This window comes from Coregonus lavaretus (assembly GCF_964263955.1).
Source record: "Coregonus lavaretus genome assembly, chromosome: 1".
NCBI lineage: Eukaryota > Metazoa > Chordata > Actinopteri > Salmoniformes > Salmonidae > Coregonus > Coregonus lavaretus.
The window spans coordinates 83,375,891-83,389,692 of NC_139988.1; the positions used below are offsets into that span (position 1 = coordinate 83,375,891).

Sequence of the window (13,802 nt, forward strand, 5' to 3'; positions counted from 1 at the left end):
CGAAGGGGTAGAGAGTGAAAATCACTTCATCCCCTGTTGCCTCTTACCACAATACATGCTTGTCTCTATTCCAGAAAGCCCACCAGGTAAATCCTGGCATTATGTGGCTGAGAGACAAGGAAAAAGTAAAAATGGTTATTTGTCAATCGTATATTCCAGTTAGCAGAATGTTTTGGATAGCCTATAGTTAAATGTATTATTTAGTTCTAGACATAGGCGGCAGGTAGCTTAGTGGTTAAGAGCGTTGTGCCAGTAACCGAAAGATCGCTGGTTCTAATCCCCGAGCCAACTAGGTGAAAAATCTGTCGATGTGCCCTTGAGCAAGGCACTTAACCCTAATTGCTCCTGTAAGTCGCTCTGGATAAGAGCGTCTGCTAAATAATGTAAATGTAAATGTATACACCAAAGCGCACATACAATGCCTTGGAATTCTTCTGGAATTAAAATTGATTGAAATATACAAAAAAATCCTAGAGGAAAACCTGCTTAATTCTGCTTTACACCATACAGTGGGAGAGGAATTCACCTTTCAGCAGGTAGTGCTGAGCGATTAACCGAAATGTCAGTTATTTTTCGTTTTTAAACAACTAATTGACCAAAGTCGGTTCAATTATTTGAATTCCATTTTGTTAGGGGTTTTTTTCTAGGAGCTCAATGTGCACATTGCACTGCAGTCTAGAGATCAAATCAGATCAAGCCCGAACTGTGCAATGTAGTAGGTAGTTGTAGTTTCCAAAAGGCCAGAAAGCTTTTCCGGTCTGTGTGTCTTTTACGCCATCATGGGACTTGTATTAATTGTTTTATTCTGCGTTGTTACAGCATTCAACCCCCATAATGCATAGTGCATTTAATGTCTTTAAATCAACCATTTATCGGATCATCAACAACTTCAAGGAGAGAGGTTCAATTGTTGTGAAGAAGGCGTCAGGGCGCCCAAGAAAGTCCAGCAAGCGTCAGGACCATCTCCTAAAGTTGATTCAGCTGCGGGATCAGGGCACCACCAGTGCAGAGCTTGCTCAGGAATGGCAGCAGGCAGGTGTGAGTGCATCTGCACGCACAGTGAGGCGAAGACTTTTGGAGGATGGCCTGGTGTCAGAAGGGCAGCAAAGAAGCCACTTCTCTCCAGGAAAAACATCAGGGACAGACTGATATTCTGCAAAAGGTACAGGGATTGGACTGCTGAGGACTGGGGTAAAGTCATTTTCTCTGATGAATCCCCTTTCCGATTGTTTGGGGCATCCGGAAAACACCTTGTCCAGAGAAGACAAGGTGAGCGCTACCATCAGACCTGTGACATGCCAACAGTAAAGCATCCTGAGACCATTCATGTGTGGGGTTGCTTCTCAGCCAAGGGAGTGCGCTCACTCACAATTTTGCCTAAGAACACAGCCATGCATAAATTGTACCAACACATCCTCAGAGAGCAACTTCTCCCAACCATCCAAGAACAGTTTGGTGACGACCAATGTCTTTTCCAGCATGATGGAGCACCTTGCCATAAGGCAAAAGTGATAACTAAGTGGCTCGGGGAACAAAACATTGAAATCTTGAGTCCATGGCCAGGAAACTCCCCGGACCTTAATCCCATTGAGAACTTGTGGTCGATCCTCAAGAAGCGGGTGGACAAACAAAAACACACAAATTCTGACAAACTCCAAGCATTGATTATGCAAGAATGGGCTGCCATCAGTCAGGATGTGGCCCAGAAGTTAATTGACAGCATGCCAGAACGGATTGCAGAGGTCTTGAAAAAGAAGGGTCAACACTGCAAATATTGACTCTCTGCATAAACTTAATGTAATTGTCAATAAAATACTTTGACACTTATGGAATGCTTGTAATTGTACTTCAGTATAAAATAGTAACATCTGACAAAAATATCTCATAACACTGAAGCAGCGAACTTTGTGAAGACCAATACTTGTGTCATTCTCAAAACTTTTGACCACAGCTGTACAACACAAGGCCAAATCTACACTGGAGTTGCTTACCAGGGAATGTTCCTGAGTGGCCAAGTTACAGTTTTGACTTAAATCTGCTTGAAAATCTATGGCAAGACTTGAACATTGCTGTCTAGCCATGATCCCCAACATCTTGACAGAGCTTTAAGAATTATAAAAATAATAAATGGGCTAATATTGCACAATCCAGTGATTTCCCCAAGAAGACTCACAGAGGAAGGCCCTAAAAATTGTCAAAGACGCCAGCCACCCTAGCCATAGACTGTTCTCTCTGCTACAGCACGGCAAGCGGTACCGGAGCGCCAAGTCTTGGTCCAAAAGGCTTCTTAACAGCTTCTACCCCCCACCCCATCCCCCTCTTTTACGCTGCTGCTACTCTGTTTATTATTTATGCACAGTCACTTTAACTCTACCCACATGTACATATTACCTAAATTACCTCGACTAACCGGTGCCCCCGCACATTGACTCTGTACCGGTACCCCCTGTATATAGCCTCCCTACTGTTATTTTCCTGCTGCTCTATAACAATTTGGTTATTTTTTTATTTTGTGTTATATATATATATATATATATATATATATATATATATATATATATATATATATATATATATATATATATATATATATATATATAATGCAAAGAAAATAAGTTCATGTTCATTTTTAAACAACACAATAGTTATGTTTTAACTTAGGAATAACCCTGATTTTCAATCACAGCTTTCATGCGTCTTGGCATCAACAGTCTTTGATTGTCTTTCAACAGTCTTTCACATTGATGTTGGGTGACTTTATGCCACTGCTGGCGCAAAAATTCAAGCAGCTCGGCTTTGTTTGATGGCTTGTGAGCATCCATCTTCCTCTTGATCACATTCCAGAAGTTTTCAATGGGGTTCAGGTCTGGAGATTGGGTTGGCCATGACAGGGTCTTGATCTGGTGGTCCTCCATCCACACCTTGATTGACCTGGCTGTGTGGCATGGTGCATTGTCCTGCTGGAAAAACCAATCTTCAGAGTTGGGGAACAATGTCAGAGCAAAAGGAAGCAAGTTCTCTTCCAGGACAACCTTGTACGTGGCTTGACTCATGCGTCCTTCACAAAGACAAATCTGCCCGATTTCAGCCTTGCTGAAGCACCCCCAGATCATCACCGATCCTCCACCAAATTTCACAATGGGTGCGAGACACTGTGGCTTGTACAGTGAGGGAAAAAAGTATTTGATCCCCTGCTGATTTTGTACGTTTGCCCACTGACAAAGACATGATCAGTCTATAATTTTAATGGTAGGTTTATTTGAACAGTGAGAGACAGAATAACAACAACAAAATCCAGAAAAACGCATGTCAAAAATGTTATCAATTGATTTGCATTTTAAATGAGGGAAATAAGTATTTGACCCCTCTGCAAAACATGACTTAGTACTTGGTGGCAAAACCCTTGTTGGCAATCACAGAGGTCAGACGTTTCTTGTAGTTGGCCACCAGGTTTGCACACATTTCAGGAGGGATTTTGTTCCACTCCTCTTTGCAGATCTTCTCCAAGTCATTAAGGTTGAGGCTGACGTTTGGCAACTCAAACCTTCAGCTCCCTCCACAGATTTCCTATGGGATTAAGGTCTGGAGACTGGCTAGGCCACTCCAGGACCTTAATGTGCTTCTTCTTGAGCCACTCTTTTGTTGCCTTGGCCGTGTGTTTTGGGTCATTGTCATGCTGGAATACCCATCCACGACCAATTGTCAATGCCCTGGCTGAGGGAAGGAGGTTCTCACCCAAGATTTGACGGTACATGGCCCCGTCCATCGTCCCTTTGATGCGGGGAAGTTATCCTGTCCCCTTAGCAGAAAAACACCCCCAAAGCAAAATGTTTCCACCTCCATGTTTGACGGTGGGGATGGTGTTCTTGTGGTCATAGGCAGCATTCCTCCTCTTCCAAACACGGCGAGTTGAGTTGATGCCACAGAGCTCCTTTTTGGTCTCATCTGACCACAACACTTTCACCCAGTTCTCCTCTGAATCATTCAGATGTTCATTAGCAAACTTCAGACGGGCATGTATATGTGCTTTCTTGAGCAGGGGGACCTTGCGGGCGCTGCAGGATTTCAGTCCTTCACGGCGTAGTGTGTTACCAATTGTTTTCTTGGTGACTATGGTCCCAGCTGCCTTGAGATCATTGACAAGATCCTCCCGTGTAGTTCTGGGCTGATTCCTCACCGTTCTCATGATCATTGCAACTCCACGAGGTGAGATCTTGCATGGAGCCCCAGGCTGAGTGAGATTGACAGTTATTTTGTGTGTCTTCCATTTGCTAATAATCGCACCAACTGTTGTCACCTTCTCACCAAGCTCCAGCCTTGTGTAGGTCTACAATCTTGTCCCTGACATCCTTGGAGAGCTCTTTAGTCTTGGCCATGGTGGAGAGTTTGGAATTGATTGATTGATTGCTTCTGTGGACAGGAGTCTTTTATACAGGTAACAAACTGAGATTAGGAGCACTCCCTTTAAGAGTGTACTCCTAATCTCAGCTCGTTACCTGTATAAAAGACACCTGGGAGCCAGAAATCTTTCTGATTGAGAGGGGATCAAATACTTATTTCCCTCATTAAAATGCAAATCAATTTATAACATTTTTGACATTCACTTTTCTGGATTTTATTGTTGTTATTCTGTCTCTCACTGTTCAAATAAACCTATCATTAAAATTATAGACTGATCATGTCTTTGTCAGTGGGCAAACGTACAAATCAGCAGGGGATCAAATACTTTTTTCCCCTCACTGTAGGCCTCTCCAGGTCTCCGTCTAACCATTAGATGACCAGGTGTTGGGCAAAGCTGAAAATTGGACTCCTCAGAGAAGATGACCTTACTCCAGTCCTCTACGGTCCAATCCTTATGGTCTTTTGCAAACCTCAGCCTGGCTCTTCTTTGCTTCTAATTGATGAAGGGCTTTTTTCTAGCTTTGCACGACTTCAGCCCTGCCCCTAGGAGCCTGTTTCGAACCGTCCTCGCCGTGCACTTCACCCCAGCTGCCGCTTGCCATTCTATTTGTAGGTCACTTGATGTCATCCTATGGTTGTTGAGTGACATTTGAATGAGTTGGCGGTCATCCCGGTAAGTAGAGAGTCGTTTACGCCCTCTGCCGGTCTGTAGCTTTGTTGTTGCCAATGTCTGCTGCTTGACCTTGTTCTTATGAACCGCCGTCTTTGAAATTGTAAGAATGGAAGCAACCTGACGCTCACTGTATCCCTCTGCCAGTAAAGCCAGAATTGAACCCTTCTTTTCCTCACTCAAAACTTTCCTTTTCATGTCTTTTGGCATGGTCAATAGTAATTTTTTGATTAATATTACTTTTGAGGTACTATTAGCACTGTTTTTGCCATCCAGCTGGTCCTATTGCAAGAGGATAGTGATGACCACAGCAGTGGTTTTTATACTTTTCCTTGTTAAATAAGATTTGGTTCAGGTGATTACCTAATCAGTACCTAATTCAGTAGAATGAGGTGTGGCTGTGTTGGAATTCAACAGACACTGGAATGGAATGGCTGTCATACATGTAGAGATGCTGATTTAAGAAAAAATTGCAGTGGTCTCTTAAATTTTTTCCACAGCTGTATATATATATAAAACATTTTTTTTTTTTTTTTTTTCTCCTTTTTAACTTTGCTATTTTTAACTTCACACATTTTTTTTTTCTCCCTTAAAAACTGCATTGTTTGTTACGGGCTTGTAAGTAAGCATTTCACTGTAAGGTCTACACCTGTTGTAGTCGGCACATGTGGCAAATAAAATTTGATTTGATTTTTGCTGTAATTGCTGCCAAAGGTGTTTCTAACATGTACAGTGCATTCGGAAAGTATTCAGACCCCTTGACTTTTTCCACATTTTGTTACAATACAGCCTTATTCTAAAATTGATATAAAAAATACAAAAATCTCAATCTACACACAGTACCCCATATTGACAAAGAAAAATTTTTTTTGGTTGTTGCTAATTTATATATATTTTTTTATGAAATATCACATTTACATAAGTATTCAGACCCTTTACTCAGTACATTGTGAAGCACAATTTGGCAGCGATTACAGCCTCGAGTCTTCTTAGGTATGACGATACAAGCTTGGCACACCTGTATTTGGGGAGTTTCTTCCATTCTTCTCTGCTGATCCTCTCAAGCTCTGTCAGGTTGGATGGGGAGCTCCGCTGCACAGCTATTTTCAGGTCTCTCCAGAGATGTTCGATCGGGTTCAAGTCTGGGCCACTCAAGGACATTCAGAGACTTGTCCCGAAGCCACGCCTGCGTTGTCTTGGCTGTGTGCTTCAGGTCATTGTCCTGTTGGAAGATTAACCTTTGCCCCAGTCGGAGGTCCTGAGCGCACTGGAGCAGGTTTTCATCAAGGATCTCTCTGTACTTTGCTCCGTTCATCTTTCCCTCCATCCTGACTAGTCTCCCAGTCCCTGCCGCTGAAAAACATCCCCACAGCATGATGCTGTTACCACCATGCTTCACCGTAGGGATGGTGCCAGGTTTCCTCCAGACGTGACGCTTGGCATTCAGGCCAAAGACTTCAATCTTGGTTTCATCAGACCAGAGCATCTTGTTTCTCATGGTCTTAGAGTATTTAGGTGCCTTTTGGCAAGACATCTCCAAGCGGGCTGTCATGTGCATTTTACGGAGGAGTGGCCACGAACATAAAGGCCTGATTGATGGAGTGATGCAGAGATGGTTGTCCTTCTGGAAGGTTCTCCCATCTCCACAGAGGAACTCTGGAGCTCTTTCATAGTGACCATCGGATTCTTGGTCACCTCCCTGACCAAGGCCCTTCTCCCCCGATTGCTCAGTTTGGCCGGGCGGCCTGCTCTAGGAAGAGTCTTGGTGGTTCCAAACTTCGTCTATTGAAAAATGATGGACACTGTGTTCTTGGGGATCTTCAATGCTGCAGATATTTTCTGGTATCCTTCTCCAGATCTGTGGCGACACAATCGCGTCTCGGAGCTCTACGGACAAGTCCTTCAACATCATGGCTTGGTTTTTGCTCTGACATGCACTGTCAACTGTGGGACCTTATATATACACAGGTGTGTGCCTTTCCAAATCATGTCCAATCAATTGAATTTACCACAGGTGGACTCCAATCAAGTTGTAGATATATCAAGGATGATCAATGGAAACAGGATGCACCTGAGCTCAATTTCGTGTCTCATAGCAAAGGGTCTGAATACTTATGTAAATAAGGTATTTGAAAAACCTGTTTTCTCTGTCATTATGGGGTATTGTGTGTAGATTGATGAGGCTTTTTATTTATTTAATCAATTTTAGAATAAGGCTGTAACGTAACAAACTGTGGAAAAAGTCAAGTGGTCTGAATACTTTCCGAAGTCACTCTTTTAAAAAAGGTTATTAAAAAAATATTCCCCTAGATTGCTGACAAAAATATTACAATTACAGAATTTGAATCCCACTTTGTAACAATACAATTTGAAGAAATCCAAGGGGTATGAATACTTTTACAAGGCACTGTATGTATAGATTGTGTGTATATGGGCCGTCGTTCATACTAATTATTTATTGGGGCTCGACGGGTTTAAAAGCCTTTTTTCGTTTAATGTGTCAATTGAACCTGTAAGGGATGGGTCGCCAACTGGTGATTCGACAAAAAAAAAAACGAATACAAATAAAAACATAACACAAGCCACACATCCTTTAAAGGAATGATGCTACCTGATCTTTCTCAGTTCCACACCATACTCAAAGTCCTATAGTCTATACTGTATAAACAGTGTGTTCAGGTTGCCGGGAGCAGTCAAAAGCAGAGAAAGACATCAGAAGCAATAAGAGCACATAAATCAATCTGATGCCGGAGACTCAGCATCTGCTTGTCTCTGAGGGGTTGGTTTCTCTCACTCTCTCACACACACAAAGAGGCAAACTACAACTCTGCAAACAACAGAACTTAAGTTAAGCTTTATGGAAATGATCGGATTTTGTCTTTTAACACCACAGAAGTCTCTCAGCTTCCCAGGCTGAGTGGGATGAAAATGGCAAAATAGAGACAAAAAAAGGAAGATCTGCGGGAGAGAAAGAGTCGATCCTCCCACGCTCGACATGCTGCTACCAGAGACAAAGAGGGACGAGATAGTTGCCTTGGTTAGTACTGTCTGTGAATTCATCCCTCTCTGCATTGTTTAAGCCTCTGTTGTGTCTGGGTTCTCTGAAGACATGTGTTCTTCTTTCACCCACGATTACGGTTCAAAACCGGACTGCTATGGCGACGCACATGGAATAACAAATAGACCTTAAAAGAAATAACCTGAGCTAGAGCGTGAATTGGTTGTTTTGAAAACTACACCGTCCTAGTCTGTCTGTGTGAACTCACTGGCAGGCAGGAGCCTGGAGATGCCTGAAGAGCCTTGATCGGGAGGCTACGAGGGAGGGGAAAAGTGAAAGCGCTGTTGATGTTTGGGGCTTTTCCTGTCGCAGGAGTGTACAGTAAAAATAGAAAACTAAGGCCTTCCCTTACCTGTACGGGTTTCATGCCTTTAAAGGAAGTTGCTATAGGACCCCTCCCCTTGTACTGGGGTGATGACCTCCTCACTCTAACTATGTCAGTCAAACAGGAGGGAGGGCAGATTGGGAGGCTTGACATGGCCTTATGCTAATTCTAATGCCATGCTTCAACATGATGCTTAGACCGTGAGGTGCATTCCTGTGAAGTCTGACAGGACAGCACTCTCCTTGTTCAGTCCCCTTTTCCCACACTCGCTCCCGGTAGACTAAGTTGCCCGTTGGCACAGATCTAGGAATGGTGTCTAGAGACAAACCACACTCACCGCTGTGCAAGGAGCCATCCTCAGGGAGGTCATCGTCCAGCATGAGATCATCGTCGTCCAGGTCACACCCAGACTCTAGGTTGTCCAGGTTGTTGAGTATGTCCTAGGGTTGGGGGGGGGGGACAGAGAGAGAGACTAAGATTATTCAGTTTGAGGCCTCAGAGTTTTTTTTCTTACAATAACAGAAGAGAAACCATTATGAAAGTGAAGTTCATCTCCTTCAAGGAAAATATGTAATTGAAGAACGAGAATGAAAGGCCGAATTCCATGGTAATTTATTACACACAAAAATAAAACTGCTCTCTTGTTCAATAATGTCTGGAGTAAAACTACTTCCATTAGGGTGAGACAGTTCTTTTGAAAGCGCCAATCTATGCAATTTTTTTATACATTAAAAACGGCAAGTCAAAGCCAAGGTACACATTTTTATCAATATGTTGAAATCTTTAGCAACAAAAGGTAAACAAAATGTGAAAATAAATAGCTTGGGCCTATTTTCATCTTAATGACCCTCAAGACATTGGTTGAAAATGGTGACTTATTTAACGAAAAACTACGATACAGGAATAAATAATAATAATAAATAATATGCCATTTTGCAGACGCTTTTATCCAAAGCGACTTACAGTCATGCGTGCATACATTTTTGTGTATGGGTGGTCCCGGGGATCGAACCCACTACCTTGGCGTTACAAGTGCCGTGCTCTACCAGCTGAGCTACAGAGGACCACAGGAATATATCTGCTGGAGTGAGAAAATTCTATCAAAGAGAACACATTTTATACAAACGGTGGTATGGATGAACTTCAAGGGGGGGGGGGGGGGGGGGGAGAGAGCGAGAGAGCGAGAGAGAGAGAGAGAGAGAGAGAGAGAGAGAGAGAGAGAGAGAGAGAGAGAGAGAGAGAGAGAGAGAGAGAGAGAGAGAGAGAGAAAGAGAGAGAGAGAGAGAGAAAGAGGGTGAAAAACAACAACCAATCTTTGGCCATGAGAGAATCTGTCTGTCTCCGTAGTCCATATACAGTGTGGTTATCTTCCGGCACATTTTCTTTTTGCTCTGGCCCCCTGCCTTCTCTTAGGGCTTAGTCACAGCACAGCGCTCCTGGGAAATGACATTTCCCCATGGCAGACGCCCATCCATCCATAGCAGGCCCTTACAGCCTTATCTCCTGCTAGAAAAAACAACAACACAGGAGCTCCGAGGAGAGATCAATGGCCAAGGTCTTACGTTAGCTACAGTTTCAGGGATCTCGGATCCCATAAGCAGCCCTGTCGCTGGCGGCTTGCTCACTTCACATCAGAGCTACAGACAGACACTCGACCTCTATGTGGAACTGCCTGGGACATCTCACTGATATCTCTTACCCATTTGAAACGTACGAACACACAGGTGTGATCATTCTACAGTGGTTCCTGCAGCGATACGCTCAAACCAGTGTGATTTTAACACTTATTTAGAACGTCCATTTACTATTGATGCAACAGTCAGCGTTTGAGCTGGCCACAGAAACATTTTGCACAAACACAGTTTTTACAACGTTATGTCCTCAATGTGAGCAGTTTATTTTTGGATGCAATGTTCAGACATTCACAGAAGTAGCAACAGTGTAACACAATTCTCACCCAATCCGGAAAATGTAGGCTACATTAGTCGTAGCGCTGAGGAAAGAGTGACCTAACACAAGCGGTCATATTTAGCTAACTCTCGGCTGACAGAAACCATAATATGAATTAGCTAACAGCAATTACTATTTACAATTCATCACATCACGAGTGACCTCACCAGTTATGGAAATAATTGAGTAAAACACTTTCTAAAAATCGAAAGTAATCCGACAATGGGTAGTTTGTGTCGTCTACCATCATTCACTTCCGGACGTTTACTCGAAAGACGAGTGAACCATCCCTTCACCTGGTTTTGTTATAACATCGTTGGTCTGACAGACGTTTACGTGACAACCAGAATGCATTGTAGGATGTCAACAAACATGGCACCACACATAGCTGGCAATTAGCTTAGCATAAGCTCATCATAATCAGTACAACCTTCAAAAAAGTATTTTACACACATCATACAGTATGTGTCCATTACAATCTAGGCAAGAATCGGAACGCCTGATTCATCACCAGTACATGAAAATATGAATAAAACAGTAAATACATTATGCTCCATACATACAGTGGGGTAAAAAAGTATTTAGTCAGCCACCAATTGTGCACGTTCTCCCACTTAAAAAGATGAGAGAGGCCTGTAATTTTCATCATAGGTACACATCAACTATGACAGACAAATTGAGAAAAGAAAATCCAGAAAATCACATTGTAGGATTTTTAATGAATTTATTTGCAAATTATGGTGGAAAATAAGTATTTGGTCACCTACAAACAAGCAAGATTTCTGGCTCTCACAGACCTGTAACTTCTTCTTTAAGAGGCTCCTCTGTCCTCCACTCGTTACCTGTATTAATGGCACCTGTTTGAACTTGTCATCAGTATAAAAGACACCTGTCCACAACCTCAAACAGTCACACTCCAAACTCCACTATGGCCAAGACCAAAGAGCTGTCAAAGGACACCAGAAACAAAATTGTAGACCTGCACCAGGCTGGGAAGACTGAATCTGCAATAGGTAAGCAGCTTGGTTTGAAGAAATCAACTGTGGAGCAATTATTAGGAAATGGAAGACATACAAGACCACTGATAATCTCCCTCGATCTGGGGCTCCATGCAAGATCTCACCCCGTGGGGTCAAAATGATCACAAGAACGGTGAGCAAAAATCCCAGAACCACACGGGGGGACCTAGTGAATGACCTGCAGAGAGCTGGGACCAAAGTAACAAAGCCTACCATCAGTAACACACTACGCCGCCAGGGACTCAAATCCTGCAGTGCAAGACGTGTCCCCCTGCTTAAGCCAGTACATGTCCAGGGCCGTCTGAAGTTTGCTAGAGTGCATTTGGATGATCCAGAAGAGGATTGGGAGAATGTCATATGGTCAGATGAAACCAAAATATAACTTTTTGGTAAAAACTCAACTCGTCGTGTTTGGAGGACAAAGAATGCTGAGTTGCATCCAAAGAACACCATACCTACTGTGAAGCATGGGGGTGGAAACATCATGCTTTGGGGCTGTTTTTCTGCAAAGGGACCAGGACGACTGATCACTCAAAATCGTGAGATTTTGAGTGAAAACCTCCTTCCATCAGCAAGGGCTTTGAAGATGAAACGTGGCTGGGTCTTTCAGCATGACAATGATCCCAAACACACCGCCCGGGCAACGAAGGAGTGGCTTCGTAAGAAGCATTTCAAGGTCCTGGAGTGGCCTAGCCAGTCTCCAGATCTCAACCCCATAGAAAATCTTTGGAGGGAGTTGAAAGTCCGTGTTGCCCAGCGACAGCCCCAAAACATCACTGCTCTAGAGGAGATCTGCATGGAGGAATGGGCCAAAATACCAGCAACAGTGTGTGAAAACCTTGTGAAGACTTACAGAAAACGTTTGACCTGTGTCATTGCCAACAAAGGGTATATAACAAAGTATTGAGAAACTTTTGTTATTGACCAAATACTTATTTTCGACCATAATTTGCAAATAAATTCATTAAAAATCCTACAATGTGATTTTCTGGATTTTCTTTTCTCATTTTGCCTGTCATAGTTGACGTGTACCTATGATGAAAATTACAGGCCTCTCTCATCTTTTTAAGTGGGAGAACTTGCACAATTGGTGGCTGACTAAATACTTTTTTTCCCCACTGTACATACATACATACATACGGTGTGCTACAGTAAAAAGAACACGATATACAGAAACTATAATGATAATGTAATAAGGCACTTACTTACAATCTGGACTTCATTTAAAAGCAGCCTGTAAAGCTGCTTTCATGTTTTGCTTCACGACCACAGCTGTCGGAGTGAAACCACCCTTAAAATATGACCCAACTGTTGGGAGTCACACACACACCAACGCACGTATGCACACCAGAGAAATCCACAGCATTAGAAAGTGGTTATTGGACTGTTGGAGGGAGAGAGCACGCTTCTCCCTCTCTCATCAATATTTGTTTCAATTGATGGACACAGCTGTTGGAGTGAAACGACCCTAAAAATATGACCATGTTTTTTTTTTTTGTGGGGGGGGGGGACAGAGAAATCCACAGCCTTAAATATGATTATTGGACTGTTGGAGGGAGAGAGCAAGCTTCTACCTCATCAATAGTTGAGGGACGCCTCACCAATGCCGTGTGACAGTCACTGAATAGGCAGGAACTACAGAGAGAAAGCACAAGACTCCAAAAAGCCGTCTTTCGGGGGAGAGAGAGAGCGAGAAGAGTCCACTTTAAGGATTGATGTCTGGTGGAGAGAGAGAGAGAGAGAGAGAGAGAGAGAGAGAGAGAGACAGAGACAGAGACAGAGACAGTCCACTAAGGTTGATGTCTGGTGGAGTGATCGCATTAACATTACCTCTCCCGGTCGGGCGCCACGCATGACACAAAGTGACAACTTAATGAGCAATGTAACTCAGCAAACTTTTCTTTCGGTGAAGGAGTTGTTCTGTTTAAGTCCGTTGAGGCAAATTTAACTTCACGAGACCCAATTAAAAGTCCTACATAGCAGCGTCGGGCCTGTCAACATCATTGACTCACCGGGGCCTTATTCAGAGGCATTGGGGTGTCTTTCTCTAGAGCACCCACACTGAAGGCTTCGCACGATGCTGACCCAGGCCATGATCGTGCCACAATGGCAAAGACAGTGAGATCTGCAACACGGAGAGCCACTCACCATCAGCCAGAAAGTTACCGGCCCATTCTGGCTGTGGGCTGTTGTCTCACTGGGCTAAATAAGGGTGGGTCATGAGGGGAGACCAGACCAGGACTGCCTTATAGAGACCAGCCTCGTCCAGCGTACTGAGTTAAGCCAACCATCCACAATGTTTGAACCAAACATTCAATATCATTTCTCAATCAGAAATGATCAAACACAAACTGAGGTTGCAGACTTTTGTATGGGCCT

General features: G+C 43.3%; 1 protein-coding gene across 1 annotated transcript in view; it reads right to left on the reverse strand.

Moving 5' to 3' along the window:
• ccser2b (coiled-coil serine-rich protein 2b) overlaps nucleotides 1-13,802 on the reverse strand; it is a 118,262-nt gene that overhangs the window by 56,945 nt on the left and 47,515 nt on the right. The gene's annotated exons all lie outside the window — the stretch shown is intronic.